Genomic DNA, 22,738 nt, shown 5'->3' with positions numbered 1-22,738 from the left:
GTCGCTAATTGGCGGAAACGAAAGCCAGATTCGGGTTCAGGAGGTCGAACACAGTGGACTGGAGCCGGCCGAAAATTCGGGTACTCGCCGGAACAGTACTTTCCGGCGAGCCACCGCGATCACCGGCAACCATCGCCGGCGGCGGCGCGTGCGGTGGCCGTTGGTCGTGAAATTTTGTAGATTTGTAGATCGTGAGGAGAGCAATCCAACAGGACCGGCGGTGAGCAAAACGGAGGCCGGACGGCGGAGAAATCACCGTTTGAAGATTTCCGGCCCCTCGCCGGAAAACGCTCCGATCCCGGCACGTCGGTGGTCCGATGGCCGTGATGTTTGGTGGGTCGGCCGGACTTGAGGAGAGGATCAAGGGTGTACGGTGCGTGTGGCCGGAAAATGGCCGGAAGTGGGTCGATTTGCGGTGGCCGGAGGTGGAGGGGAAAAACTCGCAGCCGATCTTCGGACGTCCGATCCGGGTTCGTCCGGCGGCCGTTCGCCATGAAACTTGGAGGTTTTGCCGGAAATGGGGAGGGGAAACTTTCTGGCAGCGCATGACTGTAGATCGGCCGGAACAGTCGAAAAATTCCGGCGGCCGGCGGACTCTCTCCCTCTTTCTCTCTCCTCTCTCTCTTTCTCTCTCTTCCCCGAGAATTTTATCAAATAAAAACCCCTGTGTGACACTGTTTATGCCACGTGGACCAATCAGAAGCTGACATGTGGCATTTCACTGTTCACCGACCAAAAACATTAAAATATTACGGTATCCGATAAACTTCAAACGTCCATAACTTTTTAATTGGATGTCCGTTTTAAGCGTGCCGCTAGTCTGTGAACTCGTATCGACGAGCACTTCACAACCATGCACGAGTCAAAGCTCATTTCCCCATAAATAAAAAGTCAACTCCGACACCCCCTGGACAGTTTGGACCGCAACTTGTTTTGCTCATAACTTTCAAACCGTAGCTCCGTTTTCGACGTGCTACCCGTCTACGAACTCGGGGTATCGTGCACTTCGCCACGGTACCCTGGTCAACTCAAAATTCCCACCGAGTCAAAAAATCAACTTTTGACCCCCTTTGGTCAACGGTCAACCTCGGTCAATGTGCACGGATTCCGGTGCGATTTGGGACGGAGTGTTACACCTAGTAACAAAAAAAAAAAAAAAATTATTCTTACGGCTTGTCGCGAGACAAAACATTTGAAAAAAGTGTTAAACAAATGTTTTTATGTTCTGACCAAAACAAAAAAAATTAAAAAAACAAATATTTTCGTGTGTAAGAAGTTTACAAGATAAACATATTAACTAAATATTCCTCGTCTTTAATCACCATTTTTTCTTATATATATCTCCAATTATGCCATTAATTGAGAGCAAAAATTTCTGAAATTCCTTCTAAGCTTTGAAGACCAATATCCCATGGCTTGGATTTGGACCATTCTTGCACTGCTCGTCCTTGTTTATCTCTTCCAATCCCAACCATGGAAAAGAACAGCAACAAGAAGAGATTACCTCCTGGTCCAAGAGGGTTTCCCATTTTTGGAAGCCTCCATTTGTTAGGAGAGTTTCCTCACAGAGATCTTAACCGACTCGCTAAACAACACGGCCCAATCATGCATGTCCGCTTAGGTCTGAAACCCGTCATTGTCGTCTCTTCACCTCAAGCTGCCGAGCTCTTTCTCAAGACTAACGACCTGGTTTTCGCATCCAGACCTCCTCACGAAGCTTCGAAGCATATGAACAACGACCAGCGAGGCTTGGTCTTCGCCCAATACAGCTCGTACTGGCGCGACGTTCGAAAAATGTGCACTCTTGAACTGCTCAGCAACATGAAGATCAACTCCTTTCGATCCATGAGGAAGGAAGAGATCCGCCTGTTTATCGACTTCCTTCGAGAGTCGGCTGGCAACAGAGTCGCTGTTGATCTGAGCGCCAAGGTTTCGTCCCTGAGTGCCGATATAACTTGCAGGATGGTTTTTGGGAAGAAGTTTGCTGACAGTGAATTCAATGAGAGGGGGTTTAAGGCCGTGATCCAAGAGGGTATGCAGTTGGGGGCGGCTCCCAACTTGGGAGATTATATTCCTCAGATTGCGCCATTAGATCTTCAGGGATTGACGAAGAAGATGAAGAAGGTAGGCAAGGCGTTTGATGATTTCTTTGAGAAGATCATCGATGAGCATGTTTAGTGTAAGGATGAAGATAAAAACAAGGACTTCGTTGATGTTATGTTGGGTTTTTTAGGATCACAAGATCCTGAATATCGTATTGAAAAGCCTAACATCAAAGCAATCATGTTGGTACGCTTTCTAAACGCACGTGCTTTTCTTTTTTTGGTTGGGTAAATTTAAAACTCGAATTTCTTTTTTAAATTTTGCATTTTTTTTATTGGATTGGTACATTCCAAAACATAATTGTGTTTTAATTTATAGATGTTTCACAATCTATTTATTTAGTGTTGAATGCACGTAATTATAATTAGCACAATTATTTATTGTGATCCTAACAATTTTTTTAAAGAATGAATTGATAGAAAACATTGAAAAATCATATACGAAAAAGAATGTATATAAGTCTATAAGATTGACATTTTAGTGAAAATATTGTAAATTGTCTCCATTTTGTTTTTTTCTTTTTTTCTTTTTTAAATATGATTTATTACGCATATTAATAAGCAATAACTAATTTTGGACCAATTTTTTTTTTATTTTCATGTAAAATAAAGTTATCCTTATTTCTTATGCCATATGAATTTCAGGTGGATACGCTTTCTTTTATATTATCTTTAAACTAGGACTTTTTTTTTTCTGTTTTTCCTTTTTTCTTTTTTAATCTTTGTTTATTCTTATTTTTTATGGTCAGTTTAACGAATTTTGATTAAAAAAAGTCAACGAGATAATGTCCAAAAAAGAAATTCAATGGTGAATGTATCGTTCAACTTCTTTTACTTTGACTTTTCTTTTTTATCTATTGTTTTCCTTGAACAATTTTTGTCCTTTTTTTGCTCTACTAATCCAAAAACTAATAACGTTTCCTACACGTAACATTTTCTTTCCAGGACATGCTCGCAGCCTCCATTGACACAGCCTCAACAACAATAGATTGGGCAATCTCGGAACTCATCAAGAACCCCAACACAATGAAAACTATCCAAAAAGAGTTCGAAAACAAAGTGGGCATGGATAGGACAGTAGAAGAAAGTGACCTAGAAAGCCTGGACTACTTAAATATGGTGGTCAAAGAAACCTTAAGGCTACACCCACCTGCACCACTGTTGGTCCCCCATGCATCCACAGAAGACTGCACCATCAATGGCTTTCACATACCCAAGAAGGCCCGCGTCTTCATAAACGCATGGACAATTGGAAGAGACCCTGATGCATGGACGGATGCAGAAAAGTTCTTCCCGGAAAGGTTCGTCGGAAGCAATATTGATGTCCGGGGACGTGACTTTCAACTTATTCCGTTCGGATCGGGTAGGAGGGGTTGTCCCGGGATACAATTGGCTTTGACTGTTGTTCGATTGGTTTTGGCTCAGCTGGTGCATTGTTTTGATTGGGAACTCCCGGATGGGATGTCGTCGGTGGAGTTGGATATGACGGAGGAGTTTGGTTTGACGGTTCCTAGGGCTAAGCATTTACTGGCTATTCCTACCTATCGTCTTCATAAATGATAAATTTTTTTAAGAAATTTTCATAGAATGTGTTTATTTTAATTAAGTTTAAGTTTTCTTTTTTTTTTTTTTTTTTGGTAATTTTCAATTAAGTTGTTAGACATAACATCCACATAAAAAATAAGCATGGAAATTAATCAATAATGAAATTTGAATTATGCCCCTAAATAGTGTTTATTATTTACTAAATGCAATTTTTCTTATTTATATATGTATACATATATAAATTCTTTTATCTATTTTTTTTTTCCCAAATAACTTTTAAGGATATTGTACTCTTCCTAACTAGCTAAAAGGAACAAAAATTTGTCTTGCATTCTCTTGCATTTGGGCTGGCCAAGTGTATCAATATTGTGTTCATTACTTAAATTTGGATAAATAGAAAAGTTCGAGCATTCCCTTAAATTTAGAATTTTGACAAGATTGATATTGTTTTAGGTTTTATTAACTTTCATTTGAAATTTAAAGTCAGTATGCCTAGTTGGCAAATATGAGAGAAATATTCAGTCACACTTATTATCAGGATCCATCAAGAATTCCTTATTGGAAACCTAGAAAAGCCATGATCTCAGAAGAAACCCTACCGTACCATCTTACAAAAAAATCTAACAGCATCTTCCCTAAGGGTTAAGTATGCCTTAAAAAGTTCCTGCACAAAAAACACTTGACTATTATACCACATTTTTCCTCCCACCTTACTATAAGGTTTTTCATAAAGTGTAGCACTTCAGTAATAAAAGCATAAGAATACAGGTGTTGAAAACAAATTAACGAAAACAAATACCTTTAGGGCTCATGTTCGCCTAGTCCACCCACTTAATACAGTCCTATGGTCCCGTTTGGGAAGTGTCAAAATTGAAAGGGAAATTGATTCTCTGGATTTAGTTTCCTAAGAATTAATTTTTCTTTTGGTCTGTTTGGTGAGTAATATGAAAATTGGGATTTATAAGTAATTAAATTTAATATTGTATAATAAATTAAGGGCAAATATATATTTTAAAAAAAATTCAAAATTATTTTCTTTGAGATTCTTAAAATGACATATATATAGGTGGGAACAACTTTTCCACATATTTTCCTACATTAGTAGGAATCTAATTCCCTAGACCCACATTTTTCTATCTTACAATAAACATCCAAATAAAAGAAAATCATCACTTTCCAAAAAAATTAGATTCCCACTAACTTTATTTTTATCCAAGCATGTCGTATGTTTCTATACCACTTTGCTTTATGAACATATCAAATGCATAAATGTAGATGGAAATGTGATAAAACAACAATATTAATGGTAATATTAATAATAATTATTATAATAAATAATAACAGCTTACAATAATAATTAATAATAGTAACAATAATAATTAATAATAATAATAATAAAGATAATAACAAATAATAATAATGATGATAACAAGCAACAACAACAACAATTATAATAATAATAACACCAATAATAATAATAATAATAATAACAATAACAAATAATGATAATAATAGAAAATCATAATTATTAATAGATAAAATAATATAAAGTAAAATAAAATTTTAAAATTTATAAATATACTATAAAATTTACACTCGTAGTGGAGATACGTTCGATATATCATGTAATATGCTAATGCATGGTCCCACGAGATCAGTTGTTACAAGTACACTGCTACGAATATGGTCCCACGTGGTTGCCTATAATGCCCACCCGACCCACTGTACTTGTAGGTAGTAGAATTACTAAGCTACGCTATTCATGGGCTGAATCGGATCGTTGTCCCGTACAGTGTGGTACATACAGACATAACATAACACACACACAGAGATACACACACACACACACACATATATATATACCTATACATATACGCATACATGAAAAAGATACTTGATACACCATATGATATACAAGTGGTGTGAGACAATAAGCAATATCCCAAGCACTGTCTGATAGGGAGGCTAAAGAAACTTGCAATCGGTCACCTTAGTATCCCGTGGCATCAATTTTTAATAACTTATCAGGGCTAAAACAATCGTCTTTCAACCAAGGGATGACGATTGATGCTTACTATACATTATACTTGTCATACCTCAGATTCATAGCTCCCACAGGATGGCCATACATATGTGTGCACTAAACCACAATAACCAACTATCCTGTGACTATTGGGGCAGATAGCTGGTGCTCACTCTACATTATACTTGCCTATCCTCTCTCACCATAGCTCACAAGAATGACCATGAATATAACTTGCACGCTGATTCATAATCATAATATAATAAACAATCATCCTGCAGCCAAGGACGGGGGTGGTTAATGCTCATTGTGTAAATATACTTATCAACCTTCAGATCCATGGCTCCCACAGGAAAACCATACATACTTGCGCGCTAATCAACAATACAGCATAGAACACCAGTATGTATGATGCATCTAAAAACTATAAAATTTTATGAAATTATAAATATCAAAATTTGATAAAATACAATCGAGTTTATATACTTTTACTAAATCTATAAAATTCCATATTTTCTTTTAAACAGCTCCATAAATCTAATGATTTTATAAAATTAATTACTTCTACAATACTTTCAATTTCGCAATTATTCAAATACACAAATATATTTTTATACACTAAGAATTATTATTTTTCTTAAATTCTTAAAATTAATTTATGAAAAATCAGATCACATGAAATCTCACACAAGAGTAAACACACATAAATGTATTTTATTTTGCATAATAAATTTAATAATAAGTAAAACAATAAATCTCATCATAATTTAGCATAATAATTTCTTTAAAATCATAAATATAATTTTATGCAACAAATACATTTAAATCACATAATTTCTACATAATAAAATTAAATAACAATTCTCTTAAATTTTAAAACATATGCAATATTTTTCTACATTTTCAATAACACAAAATATATGCATATAAATATATATATATTCACACACACACACATATATATACAATTCTTTTAACATATATGTAACACCCCGTCCCAAAGTACAACGAAAATTTTCCAACTTTGACCGAGGTTGACCCGTGACCGTTGACCGTTGACCGTTTGACCCAAAAAGGTCAAAAGTTGACTTTTTGACTCGGATGGAATTTCAGGTTGAGTAAGGTACCGTTACAAAGTACATGTTGGCACGAGTTCGTAGACTAGTAGCACGTTAAAAACGGAGCTACGGTTTGAAAGATATGAGCAAAACAAGATTGGGGTCCAAACTGTCCAAGGATGCCGGAGTTGACTTTTATTTATGTGGAAATGAGCTTTGACTCATGCATGGTTGTGAAGTGCTCGTTGATACGAGTCCATAGACTAGCGGCACGCCTGATTTGGACATTCCGTTAAAAAGTTATGGACCTGTAAAATTTTAAAATACCGTATTATTTTAATATTATTTTTAAACGTGTAACAATGTGCCACGTGTGACTTAATAAATGTGACCATGTGTCACCATGATGAGATGCCACATGTCAACCATGCTTAATACCATATTATTTTATTATTGTTATTTTATATAATAATATTATTTTTAATATTATTTAATTATTTTATTTTTCTTTTTCTTTTCTTTTTTCTTTTTTTTTTCCTTCCCCCACATGGCAAAAAGACCCAGCCCCCCCCCCCCCCCCCCCCCGAATTTCGTTCTTCTTCTTCTTCCTTTCCTTTCCTTTTCTTCCTCTCGGGCCCTTGCCGTTTCTTAAATTCTGACCACCGGACGACCACACACGCTGGCCACCAGTGAAGCCCAGCCGTCGGCGAGCTCAAGCGCCAAGTTTGGCGGCCGGTCGACCGGCGACGCGCCCAGATCAGCGGTTGAAGCCGGCGGTGGGTCACTTTGTTTTTCCGGCAATTCTCGTTGTTTCCGGCCAGCCCAGTCCGATTTGCCACCCCTTTCCCCCTATTTTGGGTCCTCCGAGTTCAAATATGGTCTCCAATCGTTTAAATTTGAAGTGGTTCGTGAGTTATGAGGAGGTGAAGTTCAGCCGGTACTTCCCGGGCAAATTCCGACCACCACCGGCGGAATTGGGATCAATCGAGGCCCGTAATGCGATCCTTGTTCCACAAGCTTTGATTCAGTATATTACTCATCAATTTTAGTTAACGTTTGTGTTAGTTCCCCCGGGTATCGGGTATTATTTACCTGAACAAAATATTAATTTTTTGAGATGTGTAATATTTCAAAATTATTTTGGGATGTTAAAATATATATATTTTGTGTTAATTGGTTATTTGAAAATATGTTTGATGTGTTGAATATTTAGTAAAGTTATATTTGAAATTTTTGATGCCAAAATTGAATGGAATTAAATATTTGGGCATCATGAAATATATTGGTTCTAAGGAATTTGAGATTTTGGTAAATTTTATCAAATTTCATTGTTGAAATATCTCATAATTAAATATTTGATAAATATGTTTTATGTATTTGATATTAAGAGAATTTCCAGATAAATTGTATTGCTAATTTATAATGTTTTTAATATAAGTTTTGGTGCCAAAAGAATATATTTGGAAATATAAAGAAATTGTGATTTGATTTATTTTAATTATTTCTATGGTTATTAGTTTTAAAAATTATTTTGGGGTATAATATAATATATATGTGTTCGAATAATTTGGCTTATATACCATTTGATTGAATGTTTGGATTATGCATATAAAAATATTTGACTTATTAAACATGAATTGTCATTTTACGTAAGGTTTGACAATGTATTAAATGGTTTTATATTCTAATGGGTTCATAAGTGAACTTGGAGTAGTTAAATATTTTGGTATTTAAAATGGGGTTTTAAATCATTTCGGAAGTGATTTATTTGAGAAGCAGATAAATTTTTTTATGATTTTAAGCATGTTCAAATATTTGAAGAATTTTATGGGTTTAAAAATTGATTTATGGTGAATATATTTCACTGTGGTATTTCTGATTTTCGTATGAAATGACGATTTGAAAATTTTGAAATATTTAAACAAGCGGTTGAACTTGACAATTAAATTATGATTATGATACAGTAGGATACTGTATCGGTTATTTTTAATTGATGTACCATATAGTACCAGAGTTTGGTTCAGTATTATATTACAGCGTGCTGGGTTTACCACGGTGCCGTGAGGTTGGTTTTATCCAACGGTTACTTATTATTACCACGGACTGTGAGGTCGGGTTTATCCGATGATTTATTATTATTACCACGGTGCCGTGAGGTTGGTTTCATCCAACGGTTACCTATTATTACCACGGACTGTGAGGTCGGGTTTATCCGACGGTTTATTATTATTACCACGGTGCCGTGAGGTTGGTTTCATCCAACGGTTACTTATTATTACCATGGACTGTGAGGTCGGGTTTATCCGACGGTTTATTATTATTACCACGGTGCCATGAGGTTGGTTTCATCCAACGGTTACCTATTATTACCATGGACTGTGAGGTCGGGTTTATCTTATGGTTTATTATTATTACCACGGTGCCGTGAGGTTGGTTTCATCCAACGGTTACCTATTATTACCACAGACTGTGAGGTCGGATTTATCCGACGGTTTATTATTATTACCACGGTGCCGTGAGGTTGGTTTCATCCAGCGGTTATCTATTATTACCACGGACTGTGAGGTCGAGTTTATCCGACGGTTTATTATTATTGCCACGGTGCCGTGAGGTGGGTATCATCCAAAGGTTTATTATTGCCACGGACTGTGAGGTTGGGTACGTCCCGACGGTTATTTATTATTTCCACGACACCGTTCATATATTGAGAGTCGTGAGGTGGGTGTATCCCACGGTTTGTATATTGGTACATCGTATGATACATTGTATATGTTTGTATATATTGTTGATTTACTAATATTGTGATGATTTCTGTATTTTCATATTTATTTGAAGTAACTGTATTTATTATAGTGTATGCTCAGATGTTTATATCTTGATTCGAGACATTTCATAATATTACAATAATCGTTCGTTCATACTTTTGAGCGTCAGTTTTCATGATATTAATTGGGGTACAAGTTTGGGTTTTTGTGAAATGATTTTTTAAAAAGGGAACTTTTCCAACGGAGTGAATGGTGAGGATTTTAAGAGAAAATATTATTTTCAATTAATTATTATTTATTTATTTATTTATTCTTAATTAATCAAGTGTACTATATTTATTATTACTGTTATAATTGTACAGTAGATAGGGTCACTCACTGAGATGATTAGCATCTCATATTTCTAAATTCCATTCCCCTAGGTACCAGGTTTGGAAGACGTTCATCCGGGGCGAGCCCGACGTCTCAGTTTATTGCCGAAAGTCCAAGAAGCATTTCCTCCATTTTTTCTCTTCATCTTGTATTACTTCCTTATCTGACATTGAATCAATTTCATATTTACTTGCATAATGCTCTGTATACTGTATTGGACACATTTTATTAAATACTACATTAATTCCTTATTATTATTTTGAAGTGCTGCAAATTGTGGAATTAAATTATAGTAAGATGGGAGGAATAAGGTGGTGTTTATAGAAGTGTGTTTTCAGTGCAGGAAATTTGTGGTAAGTCCAACCCTTAGGGGAGGTTCTGCCAGATTTTCCATTGGAAGATCCAATAGAGTTTCCCTGTGATCAGGGCTTGTCTAGGATTCCAGTGAGGAATGCTCATATATATGTATATATATTCAAAAATATGCATTTGCAAATATACATGTACATATCTATACATGAACATATACATACATACAAGGTCTAACACAATTATCATATTAAATACAAAATTTACTCAAAAATGATAACTTTCCAAATACACCACTATAATTCATAAACAAGATACTGATGGAAAGCTAAGAGATAAGGAACTTGTTAATAACCTCCGTTGGGCTCAACTCAATCGGGAGTGGCCAAAAAATGACCAAGAAAATTCAGCCAAGGTTCAACTCACCATATATCCCAAACAGTAGGGAATTGAGTTGAATGGAGCTCAAAATCGAGTCATGTGGTCCAACATTGTAGGAAAAGGAAAACTGAAAGGTGGCCGGATAGCCAGAAAATCGGCTTCGCTGTTTCCAACGACGGATGCCCGATTTGGGCTCGTCTCGCAATGGCTCGCCGTGCCCTTCTGGCTACCAACCGAAAATCTCATGAGCTTCACCCATGACCGATGCATGCAGTGCATGGAAGGTCGAAAAGCCGAAAACCAGTGGGGCCCTGAGAGAGAGAGAGAGAGGGGGAGAGAGAGAGAGAGAGAGAGAGAGAGAGAGAGAGAGAGGGAGGAGAAGAGAGAGAAAAGGGTGGTCTTCCCCCTTGCACGTGAGAAAGAGAGAGAAAGAGAGGGGGGGAGGAAAAAGAAAAGCAAAAGGAAAGAAAAAGAAAAATATTTTTTTATTAAGGATGTCCCATAGCACCCTTCTATTGTGGCACGTGTCATCTTTTTAATCGTGGCACGTAGATCTTTCCTATTGGTGACATGTGGCATAAGTCAAAGTCTCCTCTAACTATTCTACTACCCGGCAAAGTCAGTCCCGGAAAAGAAAGTTACGAATTTACGAACCCATAACTTTTCAATCTTAGGTCCAAATTAAACGTGTTGCCAGTCTATGAACTTGTATCAATGAGCACTATCACATAGTATATAAGTCAACTTCAAAATTCAGATAAAAAGTCAACTTTAGGTTCACTGAGCAATCTAGGTCGCATTTTGTTTTAACCATAACTTTCTGACTGTAGCTTCGATTTTAGTATACTACTAGTATACGAACTCATGTCAATCAGTACTTCACTACGGTACCATGGTAAATGTAAAATTCCTCTCACAATAAGAAGTCAGCTGTGGAATCCACTTGGTCAACCCCAATCAACTTTGGTTAAACTTGGTCAAAAAGTCAAAAATTCAAATTAAAGGCATTTTCTCGTGTCGGGGTGTTACAATTATAAGTATATTTTGTAAAGAGTCTTACTATTTGTTACTACTTATGATGATCATCAGCTTCTGTGGCAAACTTTAATTGGAATATTAAATTATATTATTTTTCATGCAAAAATGTAACACCTTGTCCCGACGTACTTCGAAATTTCTTGTGTTGACCAAGTTTGATCGGGTTTGATCGTCATTGACCAAGTGGGGCCTATTTTGATTTTTCATTCGGATATAATTTTGTATTGACCAAGGCACCATTGTGACGGACGCATTGATCCGAGTTCGTAAACTAGTAGCACGTCAAAAATAGAGTTACGATTTGAAAGTTATGAGCAAAACAAGTTGTAGTCCGAATTGTTCAAGGCTGCCGGGTTTGACTTTTTATTTTTATAAACTTTATTTTGAATCATGTATAATTGTGAAGTACGCATCAATACCAGTTCATATACCAGTGGCATGCCTAATTTAGACATTTAGTTAGAAAGTTATGGAACTATAAAGTTTTTCTAGGACATTGTTTAATGTGCATTATTTGCATGTGTGCACAGTATCCAATGACACTGTGCCACATGTCAAAAATTTGGGTGAGCCAGTGAGTGCATAGTAGCACCCAAAGGTGTTTTGATTGGCTGAGAGGGGTGAGAGAGAAAAAAAAATGGAAGAGAGAGAAGGAGAAATAGGGGAGAGAAAGAGGAGAGAGAGGGAGGAACTAGCCTTATGCCGTTCACCCTTTTCTAGCCACCACCATGCAACATGCACGGGACCTCCAGCAAGCCCATTTGAAAACCGATCAGCCACCCAAAACCCATGGCTAACCGACTGTTGACGTGCCCAGATCGGGGTTTTTTCCATCTGCGATGCCCTTTCCTTCCACCACCAATTTTTTTCCAAACCAGCCACCCATTTTTGACATCGTCGGTCTCATTGGCTTACCCATCCTCTGATCTACTTCTCCACCAAAAATCACAGCCATTGGTCACAGGATGCGCTTCCGTTGGTGAGCTTTTCCGGTGGGCATGGCGGCTCGTTGGAAAATACAGTTTTGGTGAGTTCTCAGTGATCCCACCAACCTTTTTCCACTAATTCGACCTCCTTGAATCTGAATATGAGATCCTTTGCCCTTAATTCTTGATGGATTGTGAGATTCAAGGACATTAAACCCGAAACCTTTCCTGCGATATTCCGGCCACTCCAGGTACGATCTCCGAGAGGAGCACATGTGAGTCGTGGGACTGATCCCGTTGAGGATCTTGATTTATATGCATGTTTGAGATGAGTGACCCACCTCCAAATTCATTTTCGAGTGCTCAATTAAATATATTTTGTGATAATTGAATTTTTAGAAAAATATGTTAATTGTGTTTAATATTTAAGAGAATTTCATCCGAATTTATATTATAAATTTATGATGAATTTATATGTGTGCTGTTGCCAAAGGTTATTTTGGGATTTTAAAGAAATTATTGTTTTAATTTATGTTAAATTATTTATTAAGTTTTTGTAAGAAATTATGATGCATAATAAATGTGTTTACATGAATTTAATAATATATGATTTCATGTGGTTTTAATATTATTTTTGGTATGGATTGATTTTTGTATATTTGAAAGAAATTATTTACTTTAAATTCATTATGCATTGATGAATTGTGGGATTTAATTATGTATAAATTTTACATGATTTTAATGATATACTTGATTTAAATTAATTTTGAGAATCTGACAAAAATATTGTTTGAAGTTATTATGCTTCAAAAATATATTTGTGCATTTAAATATATGGATTGATTTTATGCCACTGGAAATTTGGTATATTTACATTAATTAAATTATGAGAATGGATTTAACAAGATGGATTTAGGATGATGGTTTAAATGAAATGTGGATTATATGGACTTGAAAAGAGGTATCTAATCTAGTGGTATTTATGAGATTTCGATATTTGAAAAATATATGATTTTACTAGTTTTATATGCATTATATAGTACTGGTGTTCTATAATGTATATGTGATTGATAAGCATGCAAGTTGTATGCTATCCCATGAGATGCTATAGACCGGAGGACAGGCAAGTTTGATATATTGGCCATAACTGCCCCCTTCCATGGCCAGGATAGTAGCTATAAATATCGAAGTTGTTGGGATGCCAAAGTAGCCAGATGCAAGTTTCTCTCTTTAACCTCCCCGTCAGGCCGTGCCTGGGGCACTAGGTACCGTCGAGCATCACTGGTTTATAGTTTGGTGCATCAAGTGGTTTTATCGATACGATTTCCAAAATAAAATGCTTTAAAAGAGTATTTAAAATTAAAATATCTTTAATTATGTTTTTATCATTTATTTAGTTTAATGTTCTAAAAATGCATTTTTCCATGATTTTACTATTTAAATTGATTCGGTGTGTTAAAATAAGTTCTATTATATTTTTACCATTTATTTCAAATGGATGTTTTAAATTGATTTAAATATTGATTTTATTGTTTAATTGATTTATTTTACTTATTTAAATTGATTATTTAAACGCATTTATTCATGTTTTCATTATTGTTTCAATGTGGGATTTTATTTAACATGAAATTTATTGTATTTTATTGCCTATCCAAATTGAGGTATTTTAAACTAATTAAAATAATTCTTTTATTATTTATTATTTCATTGATTTAACTAATAAATTTTATAAACTTTATATTGAGTTTAATTTTGTTTGGTTAATTTGCTTTTGTACTAAATTCTTCTAATACAAATTGTATTATTTATTTGTGACTTTATTTTATCTTATGATATTTTATTATAAATTCAATTATTTGTTATTAAATTATCCTCAAAGTTATATTGTAAGATTTAGATTATTTGTATTTTATTTATTATTTACTTCGTTGATTTTGGGATATAAAATAGTGGGTTTTGTTAAAATGTTTTAAAAGGGAAACATTTCCGACTGAGTAAATTGTGAGGATTTTTGAGTGAAAACATTATTTTCAACTAATTATTATTTATTTATCATTAGTTAATCGAGTGTATTACATTAGTATGATTATTATTACTATTGTTGCATAGTAGATTGGGTCACTCACTGAGATAACTAGCATCTCATGTTTTTAAATCCATTTTCCTAGGTCCAAGTTAGTAGACGTTGATTGTCCAGGGGCCAAGATCAACGTCTTTATTCGTTGCTGAAAGTTCAAGAAGCAAATTGTAGTAAGGTGGAAGAAATAAAGAGATACTATTAGGAGTATGTTTTCTGTACAGGAAATTTTGTGGTAAGTCTAACCTTTGAGGGAGATGCTGTCGGATTTTCTATTAGAGGGTCCGGTATGGTTTTGCTGGGATCAGGACTTGTCTAGTGTTCCGGTCAAGGATATTATATGGGTTTTGATATAAAACCTTAAAAGTGAAATTTTTTAACTATTTAAATTGTTATTTGTCATATAACAATAAATCCCATTGGTGATGGAACATCAATGGTTATAAATAGCATTTTTCATTTGTAAATTGGTTTGTTTTTGTTCTATTCTTGAACAGTATCTAATTTCTTTTCTTGTCCCACACATATACTATTAAGAACAAGAGCGAGAGAGAGAGAGAGAGAGAGAGAGAGAGAGATGGGGACTTTTATTTAATATAACTACTTTTTCCACAGGTTCTAGCTTCTAGGTAGCTAATAAAAGATAGGTAAGGGTTAAAGTATTAAACCCATTGTTGGTCCACCTCTAAAAAATTCAAGCTTTTAAAAAACAATGGTATTATAGATTGTTTTTTAACACTAAATAAGGTGGCAATTGTTGGTCAAATTAAAAAGGACAATGGATTGGTCATTCTTTAGGAATCTCCATTCTTTTGTTTGATTAGATATCAAATATAAAAGGAATGAGGGTTTCATTCCTCCCTTGCTTCCATCAAATTGGTGAAATGAGATTCTTTTCCACACATGGAAGGAACCATCCATTCGATACTTAATTTATATCTTAAGAAAAATGCAATTTTATCCACAAATTAATACTCCTTAAAAATTAAAGGGATAATTGTGTAGGTAGTATTCATTCTGAGTAATAAATCCTCCCTCTGATTTAATAAAACCTTAAACATTACTGGATTGGGGAATTGCAGAGAAACATATGAGTTGAAATACAAAGTTTTATTCCGAGAGTATGAAGAATGTCTGATAGAATATTTATGACTGTCTCATCATGTGTATTAATAAGGTTTGCTCATTAGAGGAAACATCTCTCTCAGGCCATCTTAGAGGTATATATGATTAATCAATTAATTTCCCCTACCACATTAATTTCTCTTCGCTTTTTTCACTTTCTCTCCTATTTACTAATCTCTATTTTTTACCTAAATTTGAAAATCAGCCTGATTTTAAATGTTGTCGATTTGCTCAATAGTGATACCCTAATAGGCATACCTCAAGTATTTCAAATTTGGACACCCAGACCCAAATTTACACCCCAAAAACTAATCAAAGTTGGTTCAATTGGTAAGTTACTCGTACTCACACCATCCACATTTAAAAGATCATGGCTTCGAGACATCTGAACAGAAGAAATTGCTATAAATAATAAATAAAAAAATATTAATTTCAAAGCTTTGAGGAAAAAAATTATATAGAATAATTAAGGCAGGGATGGTTTTCAAATTTAATTAATAAGAAAAAAGAGATAAATAAATAGGAGAGAAAGTGAAAAAAGTGTAGAGAAAAAAATCATTTTTGTTCATTAATGGTGACAGGCAATAGGCAATGCCCAATATTTTAGATTTGGGCACATAGGCTCAAATTTTTACCTCAAAGATTAACCTTTATTGATTTTAAAACTTTTAGAAAGAAATTATAGAATGATTAAGATAAAAAAAAGGAAATAAAGAAATGAAAGAGACACAATGGAAAAAGTGAAGGGAGATAATATGGTAGTGGAAATCAGAGGCATAGCACATAGAGAAAAAAGAAAGAAAATGGAAAAAGATTTTCAGTAAAAAGATTAATTATTATATGATTTAATTTATTTAGTTATATTATATATATATATATATATATGTTTGAGCCATAAAATTATTTTATCAGTATAGGAGATAGAGTTTGGAAACTATGTGGAAGAAGATAATTTTTTTATAAATTGAGTGGAACAAAGATAATATTTAACATAAAAAAATGTAGATTTGGGTTTGGATATTTATCTAAAATTATTAATTGGTATAAAATATATAAATTTTATATAAATACATGATTTATCAAGATTAGATGAGTTTTATCGAAATTGAAGGCTTATCAAGGTTCTCATCACTATCGACAAGCTTTGGTGGAGGCTATATAAAAGGGTAGAAAGCATCATTTCAAACACCACTCACTATTGAATCAACTTCTCTATATAATGTGCTTTAGTCTGATTTTCTTTAGTTTTCTCTTTTCTAGTTTCCAATCAATTGTCATTTATATTTTAATTTGTTCTTTTTTTGTTCTTTCCAATTATATTGTGAGTTGAATTTTATTTATTAATAAAGTGTGATTTAATTTTTAGGCATTAGAACTTAATATAAAATTCTCTTTTGTTCTATGCTTCTGTTAAAATGTCTGGTGATCAATTTATCATTTATTTTAGTTCCCCTTAAATTAACATCTTCTCTTTCGTTCTCTATAACTATTAAAATCATATAGTCAATTTATCATTTATTTTTATCTTTCATAAATAAACATTTTATTTAAAAGTAGCATGCTCGCATATCACAGAGACTACCAACTCTCTTCTCCCTTTTGTCCTATGGTAGCTTGACCTCTTTCATCAATCAAGTAGCACGCATTCCATAAAGGAAAGGTCGAATTGCTTTCCTTAGTTTTTTGCTATCAGATTTGAGAGCGCAGACCAAATTAGAGAGTGAACTTCTAAATTGAAAGAAGTTAACATCACCATCAATGTTTTGGTCTAAATATTACCAACAATATAATATATATTTTTTTAAATAAGTTTTAATATAATGATAATCGTACTTTTTGTTTTTCCAAATAATTTGGTTTATCCTTGCAGAATTTATCCAAACATTAAAAAAAAGAAAATGGTTTATCCTTGTTGACTTTTAAAGAAAAAGTTTAGAAATTAATTAAAGATATATAAAAATAAAATAAAATAAAAACCAAACAAACAGATGAGGGATATTTATAGAGTAACTGAGATAAAATATTAGTAAAAAAGAAAAAGAAGTTCTAAGAAATAATTAAAAAAAGAAAAAGAAATCAAGAGTGAAATACAATGAAGTGCTATTCAATTTATTTTTTTAGGGGTATACAGATCTTCAAGCTGATGTCTATAATCCTGTCTATTAATCAATGAATATTCCTTTGCTTCAAAAAAAAAAAAAAAGAAAAAAAGTTCCAAGTACGATTAGAAAAAAAAAGAAAAAAAAAAGAAAAAAACCAATTGGTAATATATCTATGATTACCACGTAAGGAAAATGGAATTTCCACAATGATTGCAAATCCCTATGATATCATTTTAAGAATACAAATTCTAAACTAGACTTGGCAATTCGTATTTATGGGTTGTATTCGTATCAATCCGTTTAATAATCGTGTCAAAACCCATTTATTAATCGTATCAGGTACCTTAGGTCAACATAACATATTAACCTGTTAACCTGCAATTGACCCGTTATTTTTCTATGTTTTTATTTTTGTTTTGTTAAAGATTTATTTTTTGTCTTTCGAAAATTAATAATAGAAAATTGTTTTTATAAAGTTTTTAATTTATAATATTTTTTAGTTATTAAATATTATATTATGGATAAAATTATAATTTAAATGGGTTGTAATAGGTATATAATCGTGTCGGGTTGAAATTGACATGTTTAATAAATGGATCATAATGGATCAATTTCGAGTTAAACGGATCAACCCGAAAATGACACGATTAATAATCGTGTTAAACGGGTTGATCCGATTATGATCTGAATCCATTTATAATAAACCCAAAACCACTTATTCGGTGTCATTTTTAAGTCGTGTCACCGTATCATGACCCAATTACCACCTCTACCCAAAACATTTGTTTTGGTCAAAATCATTAGAATCAAGAAGGAATAAATGCCTCAACTCCTTTGATCTGTATATGGTCCTTATTTTGATTGCTCTTATAATTGTTCCCATAGTTATGTTTATTGTAAATTTCTATAAATAGACTACTGTACAATTTCTTAAATAAAAATAAAAACAAAAATAAAGAAAAGGTAAGTATTTGCACTACTCATTCTCCCGCCTTCTATTTTCCTTTTCAATTACTTGTTTATGGTATCAAAACCTTAATAATTGAAGGATTCTGAGTTTGATCCTTACTATTCTCATTTGAATTTGAATTTGTGTTGAATTTTTATTTTAGTTGCTATTTGCATTGAATTGTTGTTTGGCCAGTGTAATCAATGGAAGAGCCAAATACAGGCCTGCAGGGTCCACAAGCGAGTACCAAATGAAGATCTAAGCGAGAAAATAAGTAGATGCGGAGACCAAAAAAAAAAACAAAAAAACAAAAAAACAAAAAAACAAAAAACAAAAAGATAGAAAATTAAGCATTTAGCACCCCATAATCAAGATACCATACTGATTTTCATGTAATCAATAGTTGCTATATATGAAGATATAAAACATAAAATTGTTACCATAAAGCTTCTTATTCAAATATCAATTGTTTTTACAAAAATATAATGAATTTCATTATCTATAACTATATATAAAAGCCAGATTCACCAGATACTGTTAGAAATTTTTGGACCCCCCATAAAGTTACCTAGATGCCCTTCAGTATTACAAATTTATCCTCAATTTTTATCAACTTTTAACTTAAGAGATAAGGATATTGATGTAATATAACCATGGTAGGAAAAAGTGGTGTAGTGTCAACTTTTGCGAAGGACGAGATGTATTTGCGTATGGGAAGTAGACCTGGCAATTTGGATCATGACACGGCGACACGACTCGAAAATGACACGGAATAAATGGGTTTGGGTTTATTATAAATGAGTTCGGGTCATAATCGGGTCAACCCGTTTAACACGATTATTAATCGTGTCATTTTCGGGTTGACCTGTTTAACTCGAAATTGACCCGTTACGACCCATTTATTAAACGTGTCAGTTTCAACCCGACACGATTATATACCTATTACAACCCATTTAAATTTAATTTTAAATTAATATTTTATCACTAATATAATATTTAATAACTAAAAAATATTATAAATTAAAAATTTTATAAAAATAATTTTCTATTACTAATTTTTTAAAAACAAAAAATATATCTTTAATAAAACAAAAACATAAAAATAAAAATAAAATAAAAAAAATTTCGGGTTAATAGGTTAATTTTCGGGTTAACGGGTTAATAGGTTAGTTTTCGGGTTAATAGGTCAATTTCAGGTTAACGGGTTAATAGGTCAACACGACCCGGTAAAATAATCGTGTTAAACGGGTCGTGTCGTGTTGACCTGTTTATAAACAGGTCGGGTTAGTGTTTTAGGTACCTGACACGATTAATAAATGGGTCATGTTCGGGTTAGGCATTTTTGACACGATTATTAAACGGGTTGACATGAACACGACCCACCAACCCGAATTGCCAGGTATAATGGGAAGGATTCTGCAAAGTTAAGGACAAAAGGGTATGGGTTGCATTGATTCTTATGATGGGAAAGATGTACTTTGGGATTATTTTAGTTTGCTTTTTAAGGTGTGAAACTTCAAGAAATTATCAAATGCCAAGAAGCAACAGAAACGAGGAGGAGGAAGAATGGCCATCCAAGAAGAATGCACCAACTTTTCCTTCATTCCTCACGGCTACAACCAAGTAGCTTCATTTGTTTTATTTTATTTTTTTTTATTTTTTTTTTTGTATTTCTTTTTTATTTTTTCACTCAATTTATGAACCCTTGGAATTCTTTGTCTTTGAAGAAGCCCCCTATCTCTTTTTCTTTCTCTTTCTCTGTTCTCTGTTCCAGCTTCTCATTGAATCCCCATCCCCACCACAAAGGAAAAATAAATAAATAAATAAGTCTTCCCTACCTAAACAAGTGCAGGACGATGATTTGATGAAAATGTACATTTTCCAAATTAGTAAAAAAATTATTTTATTTATTTCATTATTATTTGCTTGATAAAACTTAATAATTTATTTATTTTTGTTTTTGTTCTTTATTTGATTTGTGTAAACAGGGATGATGAGTGATTAAAAGGTAGAGATGATCAATCTTGTATCTGTCACCATAATCGAAGCTTGCTTGTATTTCAGTTTTGATCTTTGTAATTCCGCTACCTTTTCAAAAAAAATATATATACCTAAAATTCTGATACTTTATCAAAAGGCCTGTTAGCTTACCTTTGCCAAAATCTTAAACAATTTTATCATATTTATCCTTTCATATTTAACTCTATTACATAGCATTACACATGCAACGCACGTGGGCCAAGCCTAGTATTTAAAATATATTTAAAAAAGAAATAATAATTTGTGCTTTTTAGTTTTACTTATTAAGTTATAAACCAAGATGAATAAGCGTCATTATAGTTTTTTAGAGATTTTGTTTATTTATTTTCCCATTTATATTTAACATTTTAATTTTGATATAGTCTCATAACTTATTTATGGTATCTGAGCCTTAATAATTGAAAGATCCTAAGCTCAATCCTTACCACCCTCATTTGTATTTGAATTTTGTGTTGAATTGTTGTTTTATTTGCTATTTGCACTGAATTGTTGTTTCGTGTAACATCCAATTTCTTTCCTTCCTACCAATAGGCTTACACATGGATGGTGAGAGAAATTAGAGAGATAAAGTGATGAGAGAAAATATAAGAGAAATTGATGAAAGAAAATATATAGATTTATTATGTTGAAAAATTAATTATTATATATAGTTTAATTAATTTAACCTTTGTCACAAATATTTGTTTCCATTTTCCGTTTAGCGCAGGACTATTATTATTATTATTTATTATATTAGATTAGAATATATTGTATAAAATTATTCTATATGAATATTGTATTGCACTATCAATATTATAATAATAATAATAATTTCTAGATATTATTTATTTTTATTATTATTTATCATTTCAATTACATGATTACATTATCTATATAATATTAATAATTAAAAGAATTAAAAAGTTTAACATAAAAAATTAAAAATCAAAAATATTTAAATGAATATTTTATTGTATGGAATGGATTTTATTATACTAAACAAGAAAAATAAACGAAATTAATTTTTTATTATTATCTAGCATTTATTTAAATTATTACATTTTCCATAATAATTGAATTGAATTTTTATTATTATTCATAATAGCAACATTATTCATAATATCAAAATTTTTTAAAATTAAACTTTTTTTTTCAAAATTATCATGTAAAAAACATGTTATCATATATATATATATATATATAGGACTCATACGCATACTATAAATTTCTCTCTCTCTATATATATATATATATAAAATCTCACATGCTAAAAAGTCCTGAATGATTTTTCAAAGCTATAGTAAAAACAACGATAATTTTTGTCTTTTATATATCTAAAAACCATCATCTTTATCACAATCCCGGATAAAAATCATCTGGATATTTTAGAAAAAAGAAAATTCTTTTATATGTATATATAACAAAAACCAAACGAAAAAAAACAAAAAACAAAAACAAAACAAAGCAAAAATAGTGTTGTGTAAGGGCCCAACAATATATCTCGCAAAAATGTACTTCACAGTAAGTACACCTTGGTTTCCATGCCAAATATTGGATGGGACAGTTTAGTGTTGAGCGGAATTTTTGTAAAATCGAAATAAAATAATAACAAGATTGAAAATATATATATATATAAATAAAATTTGCCTAGACACAAATTGCGCCAAAAAAAAAAAAATGAACGTGGGATTTATGAGGTGGATTGTACCAAAAACTTGCTTAATTAGGGGGATTAAGAGGGTACGTAGGGGTACGGATTCTCCTCAAGTTTGTCCTTTGCAAGAGAGAAAATGTGCATTGTGGGACCCACCTTGCTTTCCTTTCTTAAAGTCTACAATTCATTATTCATAGGCCGCTTTGCGTAGCGAGACAGAATTGTTTTTTAAAATTTCATTTCTATGTTTGCATAGAGTTTTCTTAGTTTTTTCTTTTTTCTTATAGATGGGA

The 22,738-nt window shown here is 32.8% G+C and overlaps 1 pseudogene; it reads left to right on the top strand.

The window, feature by feature from the left end:
• The first annotated feature begins 1,411 nt into the window (after positions 1-1,411).
• Positions 1,412-3,662, top strand: LOC132804561 (cytochrome P450 71AU50-like; annotated as a pseudogene).
• The last annotated feature ends 19,076 nt before the right edge of the window (positions 3,663-22,738 follow it).

This window comes from Ziziphus jujuba, chromosome 7, assembly GCF_031755915.1.
Source record: "Ziziphus jujuba cultivar Dongzao chromosome 7, ASM3175591v1".
In the NCBI taxonomy this organism is placed as follows: domain Eukaryota; kingdom Viridiplantae; phylum Streptophyta; class Magnoliopsida; order Rosales; family Rhamnaceae; genus Ziziphus; species Ziziphus jujuba.
Note: the sequence above shows the minus strand (reverse complement) of the source record. Positions and strands in the feature narration are given on the sequence as shown.